The sequence below is a fragment of the Xyrauchen texanus genome, chromosome 28 (genome assembly GCF_025860055.1).
Source record: "Xyrauchen texanus isolate HMW12.3.18 chromosome 28, RBS_HiC_50CHRs, whole genome shotgun sequence".
NCBI lineage: Eukaryota > Metazoa > Chordata > Actinopteri > Cypriniformes > Catostomidae > Xyrauchen > Xyrauchen texanus.
The window spans coordinates 42,286,282-42,298,000 of record NC_068303.1 but is presented as its reverse complement, the minus strand read 5'-3'; the positions used below and the strand labels follow the sequence as shown (position 1 = coordinate 42,298,000).

The window sequence follows — 11,719 nt, the reverse complement described above, 5'->3', positions numbered from 1 at the left end:
ATGTTAGTGAGTCTCTTTTAGGAACATTCCAGAGTCTCTCTGTCCTGCACGTCGGCTGAAGGTCTTTTGGGGGATAAGTTTATTTGTGAAGCTCTCCAGCCTCTCAGGGGAGGGGATCAGGGGGAATGCGTTAAACATGTGTTCCAGATGTATTCTGTGTTTGATTGTTACCTTTCCATGACTAATTATATGGTTTAAAGTCCTATGTAATAATACCTGAATAGCAGAAGTGTGATTTTCTCTTATTATTTCTTTAGGGAAGAAATGTATGTTATTTCAACCCTCTCCTCTGCCCGAGGAGTGAATATTTTATCTCTCTGTTTTGGTTCAAATGGCCTGATAATGTGTGCTCTGGCTCTCTTGTGCCCAGAGAAGAACTGTCGTTCGTCAGTGTTTTGTGTGTGCGTTTGACCTTCTACCTAGGTTTTGAACCAGGGGTGCACACCAGGCCGACTTGAAGACGCCCCGCGACCATCTGCGAGGTCACTTCAGACGTAAATCTCGGGCGCGGACGACAAGTGCGCTGATTAATGTTGATAGGCCATTTAACTATCTATATGTTGTGACTTTATGTTCTTTTAGCCAATCAGGAGTAAAATAATGGAATGTACGTCCTTTCAAATGGTATAACTGATGTAAGATTTTGTGTAAGGTACGAGTTAGCTTTCAATCTCCTCGTGAGACTTTGTCGCTGGCTCTACCAATTTCACTGCAAACTATTCTTCAGTAAATTTTGATTTTTAATTGAATTTCTCGACTCCTGGTTTTCTTTCTCCATATCTGGTCCGGGTCAAAACTGTTATACCCCTAAAACTTCAAACTGGGTACCTTTCACGTGTGAGGTGAACGTGATAACCACTACACTATGGAAACCCACCTATAAACTTAATTACCAACAATTCCTGCAACTCATTAATTGAATATATGTTTAGACAAGACACTCCATCCAAAAATCACAGTAATGCAGGAAAACCATCAAGTGTTTACACCCATTTTCGAACTGTGGACCTTTCGCGTGTTCGGCGAACTTGATAACCACTACAGTATGGAAAATAGCCTATGAAGGACATTACCAACAATTCCTGCTACTCATTTATTGAATATATGTTTCGACAAGACACTACATCCAAAAAGAACAGTACTGCAGTAAAAATATCAAGTGTTTCCACCCAGTATCGAACTGGGTACGTTGCGCGTGTGAGGCAAACGTGATAACCACTACACTATGGAAACTAGCCTCTGAAGGAAATTACCAACAATTGTTTCCACCCAGTTTCGAACTGGGTACCTTTTGCGTGTGAAGCGAACGTGATAACCACTACATTATGGAAACCTGCCTATAAAAGTAATTACCAACAATTCCTGCAACTCATTTATGGAATAAAGGTTTAGACAAGACACTCCATCCAAAAATCACAGTACTGCAGTAGAAATATCAAGTGTTTCCACCTAACTTCAAACTGGGGACCTTTCGCGTGTGAGGCGAACGTGAAAACCACTACATTATGGAAAATAGCCTATGAAGGACAGTACCAACAATTCCTGCTACTCATTTATTGAATATATGTTTCGACAAGACACTACATCCAAAAAGAACAGTACTGCAGTAAAAATAACAAGTGTTTCCACCCAGTTTCGAACGGGGGACCTTTCGAGTGTGAGGCTAACGTGATAATCACTACACTATAGAAACTTGCCTCTGAAGGAAATTAACAAATATTCCTGCAACTCATTCATGGAATATATGTTTAGACTAGACACTCCATCCAAAAATCACAGTACTGCAGTAAGAATATCAAGTGTTTCCACCTAACTTCAAACTGGGTACCTTTCGAGTGTGAGGCGAACATGAAAAACACTATACTATGGAAACTAGCATATGAAGAAAATTACCAACAATTCCTGCTACTCATTTATTGAATATATGTTTCGACAAGACGCTACATCCAAAAATCACAGTACTGCTGTAAAAGTAACAAGTGTTTCCACCCAGTTTCGAACTGGGTACCTTTTGCGTGTGAGGTGAACGTGATAATGACAACACTATGGAAACCTAACTATGAAAGTAATTACCAACAATTCCTGCAACTCGTTAATTGAATATATGTTTAGACAAGACAATCCATCCAAAAATCACAGTACTGCAGTAAAAATAACTTCAAACTGGGGACCTTTCGCGTGTGAGGCGAACGTGAAAACCACTACATTATGGAAAATAGCCTATGAAGGACAGTACCAACAATTCCTGCTACTGCAGTAAAAATATCAAGTGTTTCCACCCACTATTGAACTGGGGACTTTTCGTGTGTGAGGCGAACGTGATAACCACTACACTATGGAAACCTGCCTATAAAATTAATTACCAACAATTCCTGCAACTCATTAATTGAATATATGTTTAGACAAGACACTCCATCCAAAAATCACAGTACTTCAGGAAATCCATCAAGTGTTTCCACCCAACTTCGAACTGGGGACATTTCGCGTGTTCGGCGAACGTGATAACCACTACATTATGAAACTAGCCTATAATGGAATTTACCAACAATTCCTGCTACTCATTTATTGAATATATGTTTCGACAAGACACTCCATCCAAAAATCACAGTACTGCTGTAAAAGTAACCAGTGTTTCCACCCAGTTTCGAACTGGGAAACACGCATGTAAGTCTAACGTGATAATCACTAAACTACGGAAACTTGACTATGAAGGAAATTAACAACAATTCCTGCTACTCATTTATGGAATATATGTTTAGGCAAGACACTCCATCCAAAAATTACAGTACTGCAGGAAATCCATCAAGTGTTTCCAACCAACTTCGAACTGGGGACGTTTCGCGTGTTAGGCGAACTTGATAACCACTACACTATGGAAACATGCCTATAAAATTAATTACCAACAATTCCTGCAACTCATTAATTGAATATATGTTTAGACAAGACGCTACATCCAAAAATCACAGTACTGCTGTAAAAGTAACAAGTGTTTCCACCCAGTTTCATGTGAATCTAACGTGATAACCACTACATTATGGAAACTAGCCTATGATGGAATTTACCAACAATTCCTGCTACTCATTTATTGAATATATGTTTCGACAAAACACTCCGTCTAAAAATCACAATACTGCAGGAAAACCATCAAGTGTTTCCACCCAACTTCGAACTGGGGACCTTTCGTGTGTGAGGCAAACGTGATAACCACTACACAATGGAAACTAGCCTATGAAGAAAATTACCAACAATTCCTGCTACTCATTTATTGAATACATGTTTCGCCAAGACACTAGATCCCAAAAATAACTGTACTGCAGTAGAAATATCAAGTGTTTCCACCCAGTTTCGAACTGGGGACCTTTCGCGTGTGAGGCGAATGTGATAACCACTACACTATGGAAACCTGCCTATAAAATTAATTACCAACAATTCCTGCAACTCATGAATTGAATATATGTTTACATAAGACACTCCATCCAAAAATCACAGTACTGCTTTAAAAGAAACAAGTGTTTCCACCCAGTTTCGAACTGGGAAACTTTCGCGTGTGAGTCTAACGTGATAATCACTACACTATGGAAACTTGCCTATGAAGGAAATTAACAACAATTCCTGCAACTCATTTATGGAATATATGTTTACATAAGACACTCCATCCAAAAATCACAGTACTTCAGGAAATCCATCAAGTGTTTCCACCCACCTTCGAACTGGGGACATTTCGCGTGTTCGGCGAACGTGATAACCAATACATTATGGAAACTAGCCTATAATGGAATTTACCAACAATTCCTGCTACTCATTTATTGAATATATGTTTCGACAAGACACTCCATCCAAAAATCACAGTACTGCAGGAAAACTATCAAGTGTTTCCACCCAACTTCGAACTGGGGACATTTCGTGTGTTCGGCGAACGTGATAACCACTACATTATGGAAACTAGCCTATGATGGAATTTATCAACAATTCCTGCTACTCATTTATTGAATATATGTTTCGACAAGACACTAAATCCAAAATTACAGTACTGCAGGAAAACCATCAAGTGTGTCCACCCAACTTTGAACTGGGGACCTTTCGCGTGTTCGGCGAACGTGATAACCACTATATTATGGAAACTAGCCTATGATGGAATTTACCAACAATTCCTGCTACTCATTTATTGAATATATGTTTCGACAAGACATTCCATCCAAAAATCACAGTACTGCAGGAAAACCATCAAGTGTTTAGACTCAACTTCGAAATGGGGACCTTTCGCGTGTTCGGCAAACGTGATAACCACTACACTATGGAAATCTGCCCATACAATTAATTACCAACAATTCCTGCAACTCATTAATTGAATATATGTTTAGACATGACGCTACATCCAAAAATCACAGTACTGCTGTAAAAGTAACAAGTGTTTCCACCCAGTTTCGAACTGGGAAACTTTCGCATGTGAGTCTAACGTGATAATCACTAAACTACGGAAACTTGACTATGAAGGAAATTAACAACAGTTCCTGCTACTCATTTATGGAATATATGTTTAGACAAGACGCTACATCCAAAAATCACAGTACTGCTGTAAAAGTAACAAGTGTTTCCACCCAGTTTCATGTGAATCTAACGTGATAACCACTACATTATGGAAACTAGCCTATGATGGAATTTACCAACAATTCCTGCTAGTCATTTATTGAATATATGTTTCGACAAGACACTCCATCCAAAAATCACAATACTGCAGGAAAACCATCAAGTGTTTCCACCCAACATCGAACTGGGGACTTTTCGCATGTGAGGCAAACGTGATAACCACTACACTATGGAAACTAGCCTATGAAGAAAATTTCCAACAATTCCTGCTACTCATTTATTGAATATATGTTTCGCCAAGACACTAGATCCCAAAAATAACTGTACTGCAGTAGAAATATCAAGTGTTACCACCCAGTTTCGAACTGGGGACCTTTAGCGGGTGAGTCGAATGTGATAACCACTACACTATGGAAACCTGCCTATAAAATTAATTACCAACAATTCCTGCAACTCATGAATTGAATATATGTTTAGACAAGACGCTACATCCAAAAATCACAGTACTGCTTTAAAAGAAACAAGTGTTTCCACCCAGTTTCGAACTGGGAAACTTTCGCGTGTGAGTCTAACGTGATAATCACTACACTATGGAAACTTGCCTATGAAGGAAATTAACAACAATTCCTGCAACTCATTTATGGAATATATGTTTAGACAAGACACTCCATCCAAAAATCACAGTACTTCAGGAAATCCATCAAGTGTTTCCACCCACCTTCGAACTGGGGACATTTCGCGTGTTCGGCGAACGTGATAACCACTACATTATGGAAACTAGCCTATAATGGAATTTACCAACAATTCCTGCTACTCATTTATTGAATATATGTTTCGACAAGACACTCCATCCAAAAATCACAGTACTGCAGGAAAACCATCAAGTGTTTAGACTCAACTTCGAAATGGGGACCTTTCACGTGTTCGGCAAACGTGATAACCACAACACTATGGAAACCTGCCCATAAAATTAATTACCAACAATTCCTGCAACTCATTAATTGAATATACGTTTAGACATATATCTATAGAAACTAGCCTATAATGGAATTTACCTACAATTCCTGCTACTCATTTATTGAATATTTGTTTCGACAAGACACTCCATCCAAAAATCACAGTACTGCAGGAAAACAATCAAGTGTTTCCACCCAACTTCGAACTGGCGACATTTCGCGTGTTCGGCGAACGTGATAACCACTACATTATGGAAACTAGCCTATGATGGAATTTATCAACAATTCCTGCTACTCATTTATTGAATATATGTTTCGACAAGACACTAAATCCAAAATTACAGTACTGCAGGAAAACCATCAAGTGTGTCCACCCAACTTTGAACTGGGGACCTTTCGCGTGTTCGGCGAACGTGATAACCACTATATTATGGAAACTAGCCTATGATGGAATTTACCAACAATTCCTGCTGCTCATTTATTGAATATATGTTTCGACAAGACATTCCATCCAAAAATCACAGTACTGCAGGAAAACCATCAAGTGTTTAGACTCAACTTCGAAATGGGGACCTTTCGCGTGTTCGGTAAACGTGATAACCACTACACTATGGAAACCTGCCTATAAAATTAATTACCAACAATTCCTGCAACTCATTAATTGAATATATGTTTAGACAAGACGCTACATCCAAAAATCACAGTACTGCTGTAAAAGTAACAAGTGTTTCCACCCAGTTTCATGTGAATCTAACGTGATAATCACTACACTATGGAAACTTGCCTATGAAGGAAATTAACAACAATTCCTGCAACTCATTTATGGAATATATGTTTAGACAAGACGCTACATCCAAAAATCACAGTACTGCTTTAAAAGAAACAAGTGTTTCCACCCACTTTCGAACTGGGGACATTTCACGTGTTCGGCTGAACGTGATAACCACTACATTATGGAAACTAGCCTATAATGGAATTTACCAACAATTCCTGCTACTCATTTATTGAATATATGTTGGAAGAAAATTACCAACAATTCCTGCTACTCATTTATTGAATATATGTTTCGACAAGACACTAGATCCCAAAAATAACTGAACTGCAGTAAAAATATCAAGTGTTTCCACCCAACTTCGAACCGGTGACATTTCGTGTTCGCTGAACGTGATAACCACTACATTATGGAAACTAGCCTATGATGGAATTTACCAACAATTCCTGCTACTCATTTATTGAATATATGTTTCGACAAGACATTCCATCCAAAAATCACAGTACTGCAGGAAAACCATCAAGTGTTTCCACCCAACTTCGAACTGGGGACCTTTCGCGTGTGAGGCAAACATGATAACCACTACACTATGGAAACAAGCCTATGAAGAAAATTACCAACAATTCCTGCTACTCATTTATTGATTATATGTTTCGACAAGACACTAGATCCCAAAAATAACTGTACTGCAGTAGAAATATCAAGTGTTTCCACCCAGTTTCAAACTGGGGACCTTTCGCGTGTGAGGTCAAAGTGATAACCACTACACTATGGAAACCTGCCTATAAAATGAATTACCAACAATTCCTGCAACTCATGAATTGAATATATGTTTAGACAAGACGCTACATCCAAAAATCACAGTACTGCTTTAAAAGAAACAAGTGTTTCCACCCAGTTTCGAACTGGGAATCTTTCGCGTGTGAGTCTAACGTGATAATCACTACACTATGGAAACTTGCCTATGAAGGAAATTAACAACAATTCCTGCAAATCATTTATGGAATATATGTTTAGACAAGACACTCCATCCACAAATCACAGTACTTGAGGAAATCCATCAAGTGTTTCCACCCAACTTCGAACTGGGGACATTTCGCGTGTTCGGCGAACGTGATAACCACTACATTATGAAACTAGCATATAATGGAATTTACCAACAATTCCTGCTACTCATTTATTGAATATATGTTTCGACAAGACACTAAATCCAAAATTACAGTACTGCAGGAAAACCATCAAGTGTGTCCACCCAACTTCGAACTGGGGACCTTTCGTGTTAGGCTAACGTGATAACCACTACATTATGGAAACTAGCCTATGATGGAATTTACCAACAATTCCTGCTACTCATTTATTGAATATATGTTTCGACAAGACATTCCATCCAAAAATTACAGTACTGCAGGAAAACCATCAAGTGTTTCCACCCAACTTCGAACTGGGGACCTTTCGCGTGTTCGGCGAACGTGATAACCACTACACTATGGAAAACTGCCCATAAAATTAATTACCAATAATTCCTGCAACTCATTAATTGAATATATGTTTAGACAAGACGCTACATCCAAAAATCACAGTACTGCTGTAAAAGTAACAAGTGTTTCCACCCAGTTTCATGTGAATCTAACGTGATAACCACTACATTATGGAAACTAGCCTATGATGGAATTTACCAACAATTCCTGCTACTCATTTATTGAATATATGTTTCGACAAAACACTCCATCCAAAATTACAGTACTGCAGGAAAACCATCAAGTGTTTCCACCCAACTTTGAATTGGGGTCCTTTCGCGTGTTAGGCGAACGTGATAACCACTACATTATGGAAACTAGGCTATGATGGAATTTACCAACAATTCCTGCTACTCATTTCTTGAATATGTGTTTCGACAAGACATTCCGTCTAAAAATCACAATACTGCAGGAAAACCATCAAGTGTTTCCACCCAACTTCGAACTGGGAACCTTTCATGTGTGAGGCAAACGTGATAACCACTACACTATGGAAACTAGCCTATGAAGAAAATTACCAACAATTCCTGCTACTCATTTATTGAATACATGTTTCGCCAAGACACTAGATCCCAAAAATAACTGTACTGCAGTAGAAATATCAAGTGTTTCCACCCAGTTTCGAACTGGGGACCTTTCGCATGTGAGGCGAATGTGATAACCACTACACTATGGAAACCTGCCTGTAAAATTAATTGCCAACAATTCCTGCAACTCATGAATTGAATATATGTTTAGACAAGACGCTACATCCAAAAATCACAGTACTGCTTTAAAAGAAACAAGTGTTTCCACCCAGTTTCGAACTGGGAAACTATCGCGTGTGAGTCTAACGTGATAATCACTACACTACGGAAACTTGCCTATGAAGGAAATTAACAACAATTCCTGCAACTCATTTATGGAATATATGTTTAGACAAGACACTCCATCCAAAAATCACAGTACTTCAGGAAATCCATCAAGTGTTTCCACCCACCTTCGAAATGGGGACATTTACGTGTTCAGCTGAACGTGATAACCACTACATTATGGAAACTAGCCTATAATGGAATTTACCAACAATTCCTGCTACTCATTTATTGAATATATGTTTCGACAAGACACTCCATCCAAAAATCACAGTACTGCAGGAAAACCATCAAGTGTTTAGACTCAACTTCGAAATGGGGACCTTTCACGTGTTCGGCAAACGTGATAACCACAACACTATGGAAACCTGCCCATAAAATTAATTACCAACAATTCCTGCAACTCATTAATTGAATATACGTTTAGACATATATCTATAGAAACTAGCCTATAATGGAATTTACCTACAATTCCTGCTACTCATTTATTGAATATTTGTTTCGACAAGACACTCCATCCAAAAATCACAGTACTGCAGGAAAACAATCAAGTGTTTCCACCCAACTTCGAACTGGCGACATTTCGCGTGTTCGCTGAACGTGATAACCACTACATTATGGAAACTAGCCTATGATGGAATTTATCAACAATTCCTGCTACTCATTTATTGAATATATGTTTCGACAAGACACTAAATCCAAAATTACAGTACTGCAGGAAAACCATCAAGTGTGTCCACCCAACTTTGAACTGGGGACCTTTCGTGTTCGCTAACGTGATAACCACTATATTATGGAAACTAGCCTATGATGGAATTTACCAACAATTCCTGCTGCTCATTTATTGAATATATGTTTCGACAAGACATTCCATCCAAAAATCACAGTACTGCAGGAAAACCATCAAGTGTTTAGACTCAACTTCGAAATGGGGACCTTTCACGTGTTCGGCAAACGTGATAACCACTACACTATGGAAACCTGCCTATAAAATTAATTACCAACAATTCCTGCAACTCATTAATTGAATATATGTTTAGACAAGACGCTACATCCAAAAATCACAGTACTGCTGTAAAAGTAACAAGTGTTTCCACCCAGTTTCATGTGAATCTAACGTGATAATCACTACACTATGGAAACTTGCCTATGAAGGAAATTAACAACAATTCCTGCAACTCATTTATGGAATATATGTTTAGACAAGACGCTACATCCAAAAATCACAGTACTGCTTTAAAAGAAACAAGTGTTTCCACCCACTTTCGAACTGGGGACATTTCACGTGTTCGGCTGAACGTGATAACCACTACATTATGGAAACTAGCCTATAATGGAATTTACCAACAATTCCTGCTACTCATTTATTGAATATATGTTGGAAGAAAATTACCAACAATTCCTGCTACTCATTTATTGAATATATGTTTCGACAAGACACTAGATCCCAAAAATAACTGAACTGCAGTAAATATATCAAGTGTTTCCACCCAACTTCGAACCGGTGACATTTCACGTGTTCGCTAACGTGATAACCACTACATTATGGAAACTAGCCTATGATGGAATTTACCAACAATTCCTGCTACTCATTTATTGAATATATGTTTCGACAAGACATTCCATCCAAAAATCACAGTACTGCAGGAAAACCATCAAGTGTTTCCACCCAACTTCGAACTGGGGACCTTTCAGTGTGAGGCAAACGTGATAACCACTACACTATGGAAACAAGCCTATGAAGAAAATTACCAACAATTCCTGCTACTCATTTATTGATTATATGTTTCGACAAGACACTAGATCCCAAAAATAACTGTACAGCAGTAGAAATATCAAGTGTTTCCACCCAGTTTCAAACTGGGGACCTTTCGCATGTGAGGCCAATGTGATAACCACTACACTATGGAAACCTGCCTATAAAATGAATTACCAACAATTCCTGCAACTCATGAATTGAATATATGTTTAGACAAGACGCTACATCCAAAAATCACAGTACTGCTTTAAAAAGAAACAAGTGTTTCCACCCAGTTTCGAACTGGGAATCTTTCACGTGTGAGTCTAACGTGATAATCACTACACTATGGAAACTTGCCTATGAAGGAAATTAACAACAATTCCTGCAAATCATTTATGGAATATATGTTTAGACAAGACACTCCATCCAAAAATCACAGTACTTGAGGAAATCCATCAAGTGTTTCCACCCAACTTCGAACTGGGGACATTTGCGTGTTCGGCTGAACGTGATAACCACTACATTATGGAAACTAGCCTATAATGGAATTTACCAACAATTCCTGCTACTCATTTATTGAATATATGTTTCGACAAGACACTCCATCCAAAAATCACAGTACTGCAGGAAAACCATCAAGTGTTTAGACTCAACTTCGAAATGGGGACCTTTCACGTGTTCGGCAAACGTGATAACCACAACACTATGGAAACCTGCCCATAAAATTAATTACCAACAATTCCTGCAACTCATTAATTGAATATACGTTTAGACATATATCTATAGAAACTAGCCTATAATGGAATTTACCTACAATTCCTGCTACTCATTTATTGAATATTTGTTTCGACAAGACACTCCATCCAAAAATCACAGTACTGCAGGAAAACAATCAAGTGTTTCCACCCAACTTCGAACTGGCGACATTTCGCGTGTTCGGTGAACGTGATAACCACTACATTATGGAAACTAGCCTATGATGGAATTTATCAACAATTCCTGCTACTCATTTATTGAATATATGTTTCGACAAGACACTAAATCCAAAATTACAGTACTGCAGGAAAACCATCAAGTGTGTCCACCCAACTTTGAACTGGGGACCTTTCAGTGTTCGCTGAACGTGATAACCACTATATTATGGAAACTAGCCTATGATGGAATTTACCAACAATTCCTGCTGCTCATTTATTGAATATATGTTTCGACAAGACATTCCATCCAAAAATCACAGTACAGCAGGAAAACCATCAAGTGTTTAGACTCAACTTCGAAATGGGGACCTTTCGTGTTCG

The 11,719-nt window shown here is 38.4% G+C and overlaps 3 non-coding genes across 3 annotated transcripts; all 3 read right to left on the bottom strand.

The window, feature by feature from the left end:
* Nucleotides 1-3,330: 3,330 nt before the first annotated feature.
* On the bottom strand, nt 3,331-3,403 carry trnav-cac (transfer RNA valine (anticodon CAC)). Its single transcript has one exon. It is a non-coding gene; the product is annotated as a tRNA-Val (tRNA).
* A 5,035-nt stretch (nt 3,404-8,438) lies between these two features.
* On the bottom strand, nt 8,439-8,511 carry trnav-cac (transfer RNA valine (anticodon CAC)). Its single transcript has one exon. It is a non-coding gene; the product is annotated as a tRNA-Val (tRNA).
* Nucleotides 8,512-10,523: 2,012 nt separating this feature from the next.
* On the bottom strand, nt 10,524-10,596 carry trnav-cac (transfer RNA valine (anticodon CAC)). The gene has a single exon. It is a non-coding gene; the product is annotated as a tRNA-Val (tRNA).
* Between the last annotated feature and the right edge of the window lie 1,123 nt (nt 10,597-11,719).